Genomic DNA, 11,116 nt, shown 5'->3' with positions numbered 1-11,116 from the left:
TTCTAATGGGCAAGTGACTTGTCTGAGCTTCTTTGCAGTTTTCAACATTCTTTATTTAGTGTTTTAACTATAATGTGTATCAGAAGTATTTCTCCTCTGAACTTGCCTGTTTGGTGTTCTGGAACACTCCTGCACATGGATGACCTTCTCTTTCTCAAGGTTAAAGATGTCTTCTGCTATTTATTGAGTAGATTCTCAGTACCTGCAGTTTGTCTGTCTCGTCTGCTTAGGATGGGTATTACTGAGTTGGGTGAGAACAATGGCTACCAGACCCATGCCTCTGCTCTGTGACCCATGCTGCTGCTTTCCCGCACAGGAAATCCCAAACTTCCATCCGCAACTCCCCAGGCCTCTGGCGGACTGTGTCACTTCCTACAGAGCTCTGTCAAGCACTTCCTGCTGTTCAACCAGCTCTCATGACTGACTTCTACCCAAATTCTATGACCACATGTCCTGTGATTGAGCTGTGAGTGGTCTTCACCCCCGGGCCCCCAGAGTGACTCAGTCCAGACAACAGGCCTACTCCCAAGCTGGTGACTCAATGTGGCTCTGGGAGCTGGGAGTCCAGAGCGCCTTTCTTCACTGGGGCACCTTTCTTCACCAGGGTCTGCCTCTCACAACGAGATGGTGGCTGCTGCCTCCCAAATCCCAGCACTTTCAGAGCCTTGGCCATCTGTCAGCAAGACTGCCTGACTTTACCTTGAGCTGCAGTCTTCCATGTCCCCTCCCCAGTTTGGGGAGCTATAGACTGCCTTGGGCCCCCTCACTGCTTTTCTTCTGCAGGGTGGCTGCTCTGTAATTCCCTGCCTCCCTGCCTCCATGGTTGGTTCTCTTCCTCTCCTTTTCTCTTCAGAATCTAGTCTCCTCCATGTCACCAGCTTCTTCTCATTCATAAAGTGAAAATGGCCAATACTTCTAACTCCCCTTCTTGCTCTGCCCTTTCCACTGCACATATATTTAAACACCAAGCTACATCTCAGTTGCAACAGTGTGTTTTAACAATGGTGGGTTTGTGGTGTTTTTTGTTTTGTCAGCTGTAGGGTTTGAACTCAGGGCTTGGGTGCTGTCCCTGAATTCTTTTTGTTCAAGACTAGCACTCAACCCCTTTGAGCCACAGCACCACTTCTGGCTTTCTGGTGGTTACCTGGAGATAAGAGTCTCACAGACTTTCCTGCCCAGACTGGCTTTGAACCACGATCCTCAGACCTCAGTCTCCTGAGTAGCTAGGATTACAGGGGTGAGCCACCAGTGCCCGGCTAAAACAATGGAAGTCTTTATGTATATGTATGTCTCGGAGGGGTGGGGGGGCAGACTCCAGGACCCTGTGTAGATTCTAAAATCCAGATGCTCAAGCCCTCACAGATGCAGGTGTTTATGTGTAACCTCCCTTTTATTTTCAGCCATCTCTGGATTACTTACGTCTACTACAGCATAAGTGCTGTATAATTAATTGTTATACGAATTGCTCAGGGAATAATGATGAGAGAAAGGCCTGCACATGTTTAGTACAGACAATTTTTTTTTCCTCCTGGCTATTTTCCATCTGAGGATGGTTGAATTCACAGATGTGGAACTTTGAGATGCGTGCCAAGCATATAGAACTTGAATGTTTTTCTTTCTTTTCTTACGGTTCAGGGGATCAAACTCAGGGCCTACAGCTTGCTAGATGAGCTCTCTGCTACATGAGTCTTGCCCCAGTCTTCTGCATTTGACTTGCTTTTCTGAAAGGTCTTTGGATTTTTATCTGAGGCCAACCTCAGATCAAGCTCTTTCTACCTCCACTTCTACCTCTACCGTGCAGCTGGGATTGCAAGTGTGGGCCACCATGCCTGATTCCTTATGTTTTAATTTTGAGAGACAGTTAAGAGAGAAGGTATCAGACCAAACCCCCTGAAATTAACATAATGTGGGTGTGGGTCATCTTCTTTCTAGCAAATGATATTGTTAACATCATATTTTTAGGGTTTTTTTTTGGTTGTGGGGCTTGAACACTGGGCCTGAGCACTGTCCCTCAGCTCTTCAGCTCAAGGCGAGCGCTCTACCACTTAAGCTACAGCGCCACTTCCAGTTTTCTAGTGGTTTATTGGAGATAAGAATTTCATGGACTTTCCTGCCTGGGCTGGCTTTGAACCGCGATCCTCAGATCTCAGCCTCCTGAGTAGCTAGGATTACAGGCGTGAGCCACCGGCACCGGCTCATATTTTTAGTTTTTAACATTGGAAAAACATGATTGTTGGTGGAGAATAATGGAAAGAGTGACATTGATCTGGATGCACTGTATTCATAACCTGACATTTTGAATTTAAACCTCTTTGTACAATTACTTAAAGATAATTTAAAAAAAAATTTAAAAACACCCAGAATCCTAAAAAAAGAAAAAGAAAAAACATGATTGGCATCCATTGGAAACAGTGAGGAAACCTGAGCAAGCTCATGATGGGCCTGTTGTAGTTTAATTCAGGACAATGTTCGCATTGTCTGTCTCATTGGAGTTTTATTTTTCCTGTTCCTCAAATCTCCTTTCAGCAGAGATGTATGAGGGATGCAAGTTATAAGACAAGAACCATTTTAAAGTATGTACTAGCTGCTGTTACGGTCAGCTCAACCCACAGACTGAGGAACTGAGTCATGAAGACTTTGGGAGTAAAAAGAGAAAAGTACTTTAATAACTGTGTGGTTTTTTTTTTAAACAACTAGACAATGGAAGCATTTTTCTTCCTTCCATGATGTGAACGTCTGGTCTACCATGACAAACATCATTTCCTCCCAAGTCCCTTTGTTGCCACCCCCCCTCCCCAGATTGAAGGGTCATCTCTAACAGTTGGCTGCCTGGTCCCCAGCCCCTAGCTGGACTCAGCTGTCCTGCCCAGGGAAGTGGAATTCCCGTGATCCAGAAATCAGTCATGCGCTCCCTTAGCCAACTCGAGCGAAGCCTGCAGTCCTCCAGAGAGCTGGGGAACCCACCACAGCTGTAGAAACACAAGATTCTGGGTTTCAAAACTCAAATGACCACATTTCCCCCGCCCTGAGCTCTGCCTCAGAAGGATGACAAATCCATCATCAGAATGTGCAAAGTTGAGAAATTAGAAACAAATACTTCAGTCCAATACCCTACATGCCAGCCATACATGGTATTGATTATAAAACTGAGTTTTAGACCAGCATTTCCTTTAAGTTCAAGGTTTTAGTTATCCCTCCCTCCCTTCCTTCTTTCCTTCCTCCATCCTTCCCTCCCTCCTTCTCTTCCTCCCTCCTTCTCTCCCTCCCTCCCTTCCCTCCCTCCCTCCCCTCTTTCCTTCCTTCCTTCCTTCCTTCTTTTTGTGCCAGTACTGGGGCTTGAACTCAAGGTCTGAGTGCTGTCCTTTGCTTTTTCATTCAAGGCTAGCACTCTACCACTTTGAGCCACAGCACCACTTCTGGTTTTCTACTCATTAATTGGAGATAAGAGTCTCACAGACTTTCCTTCCCTGGTTGGCTCCAAACCACAATCCACAGATCTCAGCCTCCTGAGTAGCTAAGATTACAGATGTGAGCCATCAACGTAAGGCAACGTTCTTCCTATTTTTAAGTCCAGACACTATACACTGTTTCATACTAAGAGGAATCTGTTCATCTGCTACTGACAGAGAGGCCGGACCTGAACACCAGCTGTGATAGACTTCCAGGTTTTCACTGTCCTGTGTTCATCCACCATCCAAGCAGCCTCTGAATTGCTTTTTTTTTTGTTTTTTGCCAGTCCTGGGGCTTGAACTCAGCTTCTTTTGCTCAAGGCTAGCACTCTTAACACTCGAACCCAAGCGCCACTTCTGGCTTTTTCTGTGTATGTGGTACTGAGGAATTGAACCCAGGGCTTCATGCCTGCTCGACAAGCACTCTATTGCTAAGCCACATTGCCAGCCCTGAATTGCCTTTTTGAGTAGCATCTCTTTTTCTTTGAGAAACCTGGGGAAATCCCAGCTCCAAAGCATGGATGTTGCACAGTGTGGAAAGAGGCAGAGTTGTAAGACTTCAAAAGCCACACTAGTTCCAACCCAGGTCCCAACTCAGCATCCCTAACACACACCTGTTCCACATATCCCTGAGACCTGCCGTCCCTTCGCCTGTGAAGCCCAGGTGGCCCCCATCAGCTGGACCTGGCTTCCTGAGCAGACCTCTGTCTCCTCTCAGTGTATATTCTTCTGTCAAAGTTCAAGCTCTCACCCCTAGATGATTCTCACTTACCTATGAGTCCTTCTCAAAAACATTTTCATTGTTAACTATAAAAATCTGGAGAAAAGCTGGGTGCTGGTGGCTCACGCCTGTAATCCTAGCTACTCAGAAGGCTGAGATCTGAGGATCACTGTTCAAAGCCAGCTGGGGCAGGAAAATCTGTGAGACTCTTATCTCCAATTAACCACTAAAAAATGAAGTAGTGTTGTGGCTCAAGTGGTAGAGCGCTAGCCTTGAGCTGAAGAGCTCAGGTACAGCACCCAGGCCCAGAGTTCAAGCCTCACAACTGACCCCCCCAAAAAAAATCTAGAGAAATTGAAGATGACATCATGAAATGGAAAGACCTTCTATGTTCATAGAGAGGTAGAATTAATATTGCAAAAATGGCCATATTGCCAAAAGCAATCTATAGATTTAACACAATCCCCATCAAAATTCCAGGGATGTTCTTTACCAAGAGAAAACAATCCAAAAATTCATATGAAAAAATAGCCAAAGCAATTCTAGGCAAAAAGAAAAAAAAAAAAAGCAATGTGGGTGGTATCACAATACCAGACCTCATGCTCTACTACATAGCTATAACAAAAACAGCTAGGTACTGGCCCAAAAACAGGCCCCAAAATCAATGGAACAGACCAGAACACCCCAAAATAAAGACATATACAGTACTTACAGTTATGTGATATCTGACAAAGGAATCAAAGATAATCAGTGGAAAAAAGACATCCTCTTAAATAATTGGTGTTGGGAAAACTGGACATCCATATGTAGAAAACTGAAAGTGGATCCCTATTTATCACCAGGCATTAATGTCAACTCAGAGTAGATCAAAGATCTCAATGTCAAACCTGAAACTCTGAAAATATTACAAGAGGGAATAAGAGAAACACTACAACTTATAGGCATAGGCAGAAACTTTTTGAAAAGAGTCCCAGGGGCCCAGCGGATAAGAGAGAGACTTGACAAATGGGACTATCAAAATAAAAAGTTTCTGCACAGCAAAGGACATAGCTACTAAACTAGAAAGACAGCCAACAGACTGGGAGAAGATCTTTACCAGCAATACATTTGTCAAAGGCCTAATATCCAAAATATACAAGGAGCTCAAGAAAGTAAACCCTCCTAAATCTAATAAACGAATCAATAAATGGGCAAAGGAGCTTAAGAAAGACTTCTCAGAAGAAAGAAGAATGGTAAATAAATACATGAGGAAATGTTCAACATTCCTGGCCATAAAGGAAATGTAAATGAAAACATTTTTGAGATTCCATTCACCCCAGTTAGATTGGCCAACATTGAGAAATTGAACAACAAATGTTGGTGGGGATGTAGGGAAGAAGGAACTTTATTGCACTGTTGGTGGGAATACAAACTAGTGTAACCACTCTGGATGGCAGTTTGGAGATTCCTTCAACAACTAAAGATATAACTTCCCTATGACCCAGCCATACTACTCTTGGGCATCTACCCAGAACATCACAAGCCTGGATACTATGAAGATACTTGCACATCCATGTTCATTGCTGCACTATTCACAATAGCCAAATTATGGAAACAGCCCAGATGACCTATAACAGAAGAGTGGGGCAATAAAAGGTGTGGCCTATACACAAAGGAATTTTACTCATCCATTAGAAAAATATAATACTATTTCATTTGCAGGAAAATGGATGGATCTAGAAAAAAAATCATGTTAAGTGAGGTAGGCCTAGCTCAGAGAGACAAATGGTACATGTTTTCTCTCATATGAGGAAATTAGATCTAAAATATACTGGGACATGATAAATTATACAGGTCTTTAGACACTTACACATAGTGAGACCAAAGAAGGATGCTCTTAGGGGAGGAACCCAAAAGGATAATGCCTCTTGATATTTAAAATACTATTTATTAAAATGAATTCCAGGAAATGGAAACATGGGTTTGTTTGCTACTGGTGGTAATGGTAGTAGTGTTGTTTGTTCTGTTTGTTCTTTTTTCTGTCTTTTGAGGGACTCAAAGGGGCGCAGAAATGGATGGAGGATGGATGAACAAATGCAGGCATGATACTCAGTAGACACTATGTAGAAAATGAGCTATGGGGGAAAAGCAAAGGAAGGAGTGACATTGTCCAAAAAGAAAATTACTCATTCCCCGGCTGTGTTCAGCACCTTAATAACAACAAAATAGTACTTTAAAAAACGTACTTCCATTGTTTTCTATGAGACTCCTCAAAGGATCCATACTGTGATTGATCGTGTGGTCCTCCCATCAAATTCTGTACTAAGCATTCACATAAAAGGATGTCCATCCCAAGTTGGAGAGTACACTACTGCCGGGTGATGGAGGGAGGATTCAGGCAGTACTGAGGTTTGAACGGAGACCTTGTGCTTGATAGACATTCCACCAAATGAGCCCACCAGCAGTCAGTATTTGTCTTAGTTATTTTTCAAGTAAGGTCTTATGGGTTTTGTTTGTACCTGGGGTAAGCCTTGAACTTCATTCCTCCTACCCGTGCCTCCTGGGAAGCTGGCATTACAAACCCATAGCATACCACCATGTAGGCTTGTCCATTGAGCTGGGGCCTTGTGAACCCTTTTTATTTTAAATTTTTAGCCAGGGTTGGCCTCAAACCACAACTCTCTGTTCTTTCCCCCCAAGTATTTGGAATTATAGGTATGAGTGACCACACCTAGCCCATATTCTTCGATTGTGACAATATATCCAGATTATAAAAGTTTAAGGTCATAAAAAGAAATCACTGAAGTGGAAGTCTTCAGGGACTCCACAGTAGGTGCTGGGTGGGGGCTTTCTGGGGGTGGGGGGGCTGATCACATGCTTCTGACCTAGGCGAGTGGGGCCCCGATTCCCACCAGCGGCAAGAAGGGGAGGTCTTGCCCTGCTAGATATTAATCCAACCAAATGGTGGATCCATGTCACAAGGAGACTGGTGCCAGGGTGCGCAGTGCGCTCAGCAAGCTGCAGGGAGAGCAGAGAACTGGCTATGAAGGTAGGAGGGGACGGATGAGCTCGCCGCACGGGGTGTGGATGGTGGCTGAAAGTCTGTCACTGAGATCCATCCATCAGCCTTTCTTCTCTCTATGGACCAAGCGTGCCCAGGGGTTAGGAGAACGAGCTGTGGGCAAGACAGATGGCAGGCTGCTCCCTGGCTACTCCCAACCACAACAGCCTGCAACACAGGGGTTGCTCAGGGGTCCAGAGGCAGTTGAAAGCCGAGGCACCGCGGGCCCTCTTACCACTCCCCCACCCCCACCCCCACCCCACCCCCAAATGTCTTATGTGCCTCTCTCTATAGCTACCATCGTATCAGGAGCCTGGGGTTGGCCAAAGCTGGGGTATGGGGAGTTGCCACAGGACAGACACCCCAGGTTTATTAGCAAACCCAGTCATGGGAAAAGAGGGGGAGGAGACATTCTAGATGAAGAGAGAGCCATCACAGGCCATGTGGGTCCTGCTTGGACTCCACACTGAACAAATCAACTGTTAAAGACGCAGGGAGACCTGTGAGCAATGACTGGGTAGCTAGTGACTGGAGGGGTTTGTGCTGTCGGCTTGGCAGCTGGGCCCAGATCCTCGGCTCAGTGTCCTCGGTGGGAGGTGGCCCAAGAGGAAATCTCATGAGATTTGAGAAGCTGAATGAGCAGCACATGCTGGTGTCCGTAGATCGCAGTATGTCCTTCCTCTCTAACCACCAGCTCTGCTGGCCAATAGCAGGCTCCGGACACTCACTGTAGTCCACTCCCAGCGTTGCAGTGACTACCCGATGACTTGTCTTCACTCAATTAGGCGCACTGGAATCACACTGATAACAATAAAGGCTTTATCTATTGCAGGTACCTGCCAAAGTATTTAAGGGTAGAACTATATTGTGTCGAGGATTTTTGTTGGGGCATGTAGCACAGACACAGCACTGAAAATGGCAACAATGAAGAAATCCGGGGGACGGGCTTGCTGTTTTAGTTGTCCTGCTTCCCCCGTGCTTAAAAATACTCAGGATAAAGTTAGGTGGGGAGTTGAGAAAATGGAACCAATCTTGGAGAATGCTCGCTGCCCCCATCCCACCCCCACATTCCCTCCCGTACCCACAGACAGCCAGCACTGGGCAAAGTTGCATAACTAGAAAAATTCTTCAGATCTTCCCAAGGATGTGGGTTAAAAGAAAGAGGAAAAAAACAAAGGGTGCAAGACGGTGACGAATGCCACGCACATCACAGAAATTAAAAAAGAGACCAATTAAGTCTTACTGTTACTTCTGACTGACTAATTTGCTCTGACATGTGTGAGCTGGCCTGCTGTTCTTCTAAACAAGGCTGAACACTCTGTGGTCCTGGAATTCTGAGGGGCATCATCTATGCTACTGAAGCTCTTCAAAAAAGACTTTCTGAGAGCAGGATCTCAGACCTAAGGTATATCTTTTTTTTTAAAGATAGCTAATAACTGAAATTTTAAATATTGAGATGATAACTTTTTAAAGAAGAAAAATGTAGAAACTGCTCAGTATCTCAGACATTGTTTTGGTTAGGAGGGAAGACCAGCACAGGCTTGGAGCCAACCAAAACAGGAGGCTGGAGGAGGCAGGAGGCCCACAGGGCTCTGTACAGATGTTCTTCTCCAAGGCTGCACATCTTGGAAGAGATTTATTTTATTTCATTCTCTCTGAGCACCACATTTGAGTCATTTAAGGACTCAGCTGACCACAGCTTTTAGGAGTTTTGAGACAAACTCTTTTTCTTTCTTCTTCACCTCTCTTTTCCTCCTTTTTTTCCTTCCTCCCTCCATTCCTCCTTTCTTTCCTTTCTCCATTCATTCATCCCTCCCTTCTTCACTTCCTTCCTTCCTTCTTCCCTCCATTCATCCATCTCTTCCTTTCCTATTTCCTTCCATCTTTCTTTCCCCCATCCCTCCTTCTTTTCTTTCTTTTTGGATACTTTAAAATAGATTTTTCTCCCTGATATGTGGATGTTAAATACAAAATGTAAAGCGATACGACAAAGTAAACAGGACTAGAGAAATAAAGGACCTCCACTCATCTTGTAGCATTACTAAGTGACCCCATGCTGTTGACTGCATATATGGCAATATATGCACACATCTGAAGGAAATTAGGAGGAGGACACAGAAGCAGAGGGAAATGGGAAAACATACAACAGAGGGGCCCATCAGCTGCACTGGACATTGATGAAAATGAACTAAGCAGCTCAAGGGCAGCGATGGGAGGGAGGGAACGAGAGGGAAAGAGGGAGCAGCTGACACTAAGCAAAAGGAAAGAAATGTACATACCACCCAAGGTGGAAGAAATAGTTGTATTGTCAAAGCTCAGAGAATCCACAAACTTTATAAACCACTATAATGACATTTACCTTATGAAGGTTAGAATTTGTTTGTGAATTTAACTAAGTATCACTATCTCACAATACGGTGAAATGTGTGAAATTTATGTAATCACTTAATCACAAAAATTATTTAAAAATAAAATAGATTTTAATATAGAGAGATATTATGTGGACAACATTAAACAGAAGAAAACTGCGTTGAAACTATAAGTTATAAAATGCATAAGGTTAGTTAGAAAACAAAATCAAGAAGTAAAAGACTAGAATGTTTTCAAAGTAGTAAAAGCTATGGGGGGAGGGGAAGGAGGAAGGCATGGCTGGAGTGGGCAGCACAGGGCCTGAGTTCAAACTGCAGTGCTGCCGAGAGAAAAGGAAGACTGAGGGGGAGGAGGAGGCAAAGGAGGAGGAGAGGAAGGAGGAGAGCTATTCCTAGAACTCTTCCCAGGCTGGGAAACCAGAGAGGGAGGGGATCAAAGTGGTCAGCTGATGGTGGGGGGGGGGGGGTAATTCAGGCCCCAGAACAGGAAGGCCTTGGCCAAGTCCCACAGAAAGACTCTCACTCGGTGGTTTCTGAGGCAGCTGGTTGAGCTTCTCAATCCTTCTGTCCCCACAGTAAAGTGCCAGGAAAATGGTGGAGGGCCAAGGAACGGGTAGCAGAGAACCAAGTCCTCTAAAAAGCTCGGTCACCCATGGTCTTCCCTGTGAAGGGTCAGAATGTGCTTCGCTCTCCCCTTCCCCCCAAAAAGCGTGTCACTGTGGCTATTTTGAGCTGCAGGCACTTAAAGGGTTGATAAATGCAAGAAGAGTTCTGGGCCTGCTCCTCAATTGCCTGAAATCAAGGCTAACTGTCCCTGGGGGGAGGGGGTTCCCCCACAGGAAGTACTTGTCCCCAGGGGTGGAGGTTCGCACCTGGACAAGTCTACATAAACACAGCTGGACTCGTCCCTCACTAGCTCCCCAAGAATTTCCTGCTCACTCCCCCACGTGTAAATCCTGGAGTCCAAAACTCCATCGCATGGACTTGCGCTTTTTCCTGTGAAATCCCATGATGGTGAATGTTAACAAAAAGTAGGTGCCTTTTCTCCTCTTGTTCTGTCTTTTGTTAGCTTCATTTCCAGACCCGTAAGTACAGTAAGCCTGGCTTGGTTTTGGATTTATTCCACTCCATTTTGACCAAGAAAGGTCAAATAGAAGTAAATCAAACCTCTCAGAATCCAACAACCCCAGTACAGTACTTAGTGTTATGCCTCGTGAGCATGCACAATCTTCCTCCATGGCGGCCTCCTCGGAACCATATACCAAGGGTCTACTACTAACACCATTTTCCTCCCAACACCAAAAACAAAACAGAGATCTCTGAAAGAACTACTAGTTCTCCTGAAAACAATCCACATAAGGCAGTTAAGATCTTTTTGCCGGTTGTGGGGCTTGAACTCTGGGCCTGGGAGCTGTCCCTTAGTTCTTCAGCTCAAGGCAAGTATTCTACCACTCGAGCCACAGCACCACTTCTGGTTTTCTGAGTGGTTTACTGGAGGTAAGAGTCTCACAGACTTTTCCTGCCCAGGCCGACTTTG

This window comes from Dipodomys spectabilis, unplaced genomic scaffold (genome assembly GCF_019054845.1).
Source record: "Dipodomys spectabilis isolate Male_0828 unplaced genomic scaffold, ASM1905484v1 ptg000188l, whole genome shotgun sequence".
Classification (NCBI taxonomy): domain Eukaryota; kingdom Metazoa; phylum Chordata; class Mammalia; order Rodentia; family Heteromyidae; genus Dipodomys; species Dipodomys spectabilis.
Note: the sequence above shows the minus strand (reverse complement) of the source record.